General features: G+C 35.8%; 1 pseudogene; it reads right to left on the minus strand.

Annotated features, from left to right (window-relative positions):
• Window positions 1–538: 538 nt before the first annotated feature.
• LOC114221542 (ubiquitin-conjugating enzyme E2 L3 pseudogene) lies at window positions 539–1,002 on the minus strand (annotated as a pseudogene).
• Between the last annotated feature and the right edge of the window lie 2,202 nt (window positions 1,003–3,204).

Genomic DNA, 3,204 nt, shown 5'->3' on the forward strand with positions numbered 1-3,204 from the left:
TAAAGGATGTTATAAATTGGAGCCAGGAGAAATTGAACCAACTCCCACACAGGGCAGTGCAACATGGGAGTAGAGAAGCCACCAGAATTGCCAGGAGCGGTCTCTTCTTTGCGGAGGAGATAGCCCTGGGTCTGGGGGAAGTGAATGAGTGAAAAATAAACCAAATGCAAGAAAGTGGGAGTTGCAAGGGCAGGGGAAGAAAGGGAACTGCAACCTTTTTTTTTTTTTTCTTTTTTCCCTTAACCTTAAGGGCTAAATGTAAATTGAAGGTTTTGGATCAATTTGGACAAGAAAAGAAACACCATTCTTTTAAAGTAGATTGAAGCAGTGATTTTTAAAACAAAGAAAGCAGAACTAGAACATCTTAAATTTTTAATCCTTTCTTTACAGGTTACCTAGACCGCTTTTGATTAAGAAAGCTGTGGAAAGTTAGTAACTGCCACAAGCAAACGCCAGGCAGCCGCACGTGTCAATTTTCCACAGAGTCCTGCTTTGCGGGGTCTCCGCTCACACTCGCTGGAATCGGTCGTGGCAGAGTTTAGTCCACAAGTCGCTTCTCACCGTATTTCTTTGTAAACTCTTCAGCATTCTTACAGAATTTTTTACGGTCCTTAGAGTATTCTTCAGCAAGGTCAGCCCGAAGTGGGTGCTCGGGCTGGGGGTCGTTCACCAGTGCTCTGAGGGACTGAATTACTTGGTTGGTTTTGGTTGCTGGCTACCAGTTTTCAGCACTAATTACTGGCAGACAGACCTGCCCCTTTTCATCGATGTTCGGGTGATAGATCTTTGTTTTAAATGTGGTCTTCGGTGGTTTGAATGGGTACTCTGCTGGAAAGTTGATTTCGATTCTGACGGCCCCTTATCATATGGAGGGTTGTCAGGAACAATAAGGACTTGCCAAGTCAATAAATTAACTTCATCAATCTGGATGTTAGGGAAGTTTTTCATTCCACATTTGCGGATTTCTTCAAGCTCCTTCATCAGCCTCCTGCTGGCCGCCATCTTGGGTCTGGTCCAAATTCGCAAATCTTTTTTTTTTTTTTTTTTTTGCATTTTTCATCTGTTGTTAAGGCCTACTGTTGAAATCTGCAATTTATGTATTTCATTTTTAGGTCTAGAATATCCATTTTCATGTTTAGTTTCCATTTTTCAGCTAATAGTGACCAGATTCTTATTTATTTTATTTATATTTCCCAATTAAGTTCTTAAACAGATATTTAAGTTTCTTGAAAGTTTTTGTCTGTAAACTCTTACATCTGGGTCATCTTGGTATATACTTCTAGTGACTACTAATGGTGTATATTTCCTGTCTTTTTGCAAGTCTAAACTATTTTTAATCATTTAGTAAACATAGATATTATGCTGTTAAGATTATTGTGTCTCTTATTTTTTATTTTCTGCAAAATAATTTTTCTTCTAGTTGGCAGTTATCTTTTGCTAGGTAAAAATTTAAATTCTGTCTTCCCTGAAGTGGGAAGCAAGTAAAATTTTTCATTCTTTCAGTATTCCAGTAATTGTATATTTTGTGAAAAATTTGGTATTTCCCTCCTGTGTGTAATTAAGAATGTCATCCAATAAATTAGGCAGAGTAAACATCCAAATAGCTGAATTTTGGGGGTGCCTGGGTAGCTCAGTTGGCTAAGCCTCCAACTCGATTTTGACTCAGGTCATGATCTCAGGATCCCACATCATGATTCACACTCAGTGGGGAGCCTGCTTAAGTTTCTCTCTCTCCCTCTCTCTCTGCCCCTCCTGCTTGCACGCTCTGTCTCTCAAAATAAATATATCTTAAAAAATGAATTTTTTCCATTTTATCCTTTGCCAAGCTTATTCTGAATGCTCATATTCTGTTATAACTCCTTAAGCAAGTAACATTGTGACTTTCTGCTTGAATCCATAGCTCCACCCCATGCCAAATGCAAAAGGTCTGCAGATGAAATGTCAGATACAAGAGAATTTTACCCAGTAAAGTTCAGGTCTTTTATAAACTATAGTAACCTGACCAACATAATTTAACATAACTATTATCAATAAATATCAAATTTGACATACTAGTAATAGAGAATATGACTGCTTCTCAAACATGGAACATTCCACTGAGTAATCAAATATTTGATCAAATGAAACAAGAGTAAGTTCCAAAATTAGAACTATTACAAAGAGCACTCATCACGGTAAAAGCAGTAAAATAGAAATTTGTAATAGAATCTAAAAGCAAAAGTTCCTCTTCCCTTGAAATTAAAAATAAAACATTTTATTTTAAACCAAAGATTGTAATAAGAGATGAAGAAGGACACTATATCATAATAAAAGGGTCTATCTAACAAGAAGATCTAAAAATTGTTAAATATGTATTCCCCTAATTTGGGAGCAGCCAAATATATAAACTAATTAATAACAGAATTAAAGAAACATATTGATAATAATATAATAATAGTAGGGGAATTTAACACCCCACTCACTGCAACGGACAGATCATCTAAGCAGAAGATCAATGAGGAAACAAGGGCATTGAATGACATACTGGACCAGATGGAGTTAGCAGATATACTCAGAGCATTTCATTTCAAAGCAGCAGAATACACATCCTTCTTGAGCACATATGGAACATTCCCCAGAATAGATCACATCTGGGTTACAAATCAGGTCTCAACTGGTACAAAGAGAGTGAGATTATACCATGCATATTTTCAGACCACAATGCTTTAAAACTTGAACTCAGTCACAAGAAAAAAATTGAAAGGAACACAAATACCTGGAAGTTAAAGAACAACCTACTAAAGAATAAATAGATCAACCAGAAAATTAAAGATGAATTAAAAAATATATGAAAACAATTGAAAATGAAAATAAGACAGTTCAGAGCCTTTGGGACGCAGCAAAAGTGGTCCTAACAGGGAAGTATATAGCAATACCGGCCTTCCTCAAGAAACAAGAAAAGTCTAAAATACAAAAACTAACGTTGCACCTAAAGAAGCTAGAAAAAGAACAGCAAATAAAGCCTAAATACAACAGGAAAATAGAAATAATAAAGATTAGAGCAGAAATCAATGATATAGAAAAAAAACAGTAGAACAGATTAATGATACTAGGATCTGGTTCTTTGAAAGCATTAATAAGATTGATTATTGGCCTGATTATCTAAAAGAAAAAGAAAAGACCCAAATAAATAAAATCATGAATGAAAGAGAGATCACAACCAAG

The sequence above is a fragment of the Eumetopias jubatus genome, unplaced genomic scaffold (assembly GCF_037043125.1).
Source record: "Eumetopias jubatus isolate StellerSeaLion01/CBP00866 unplaced genomic scaffold, mEumJub1_p1.0 scaffold_13, whole genome shotgun sequence".
Taxonomy (NCBI): domain Eukaryota; kingdom Metazoa; phylum Chordata; class Mammalia; order Carnivora; family Otariidae; genus Eumetopias; species Eumetopias jubatus.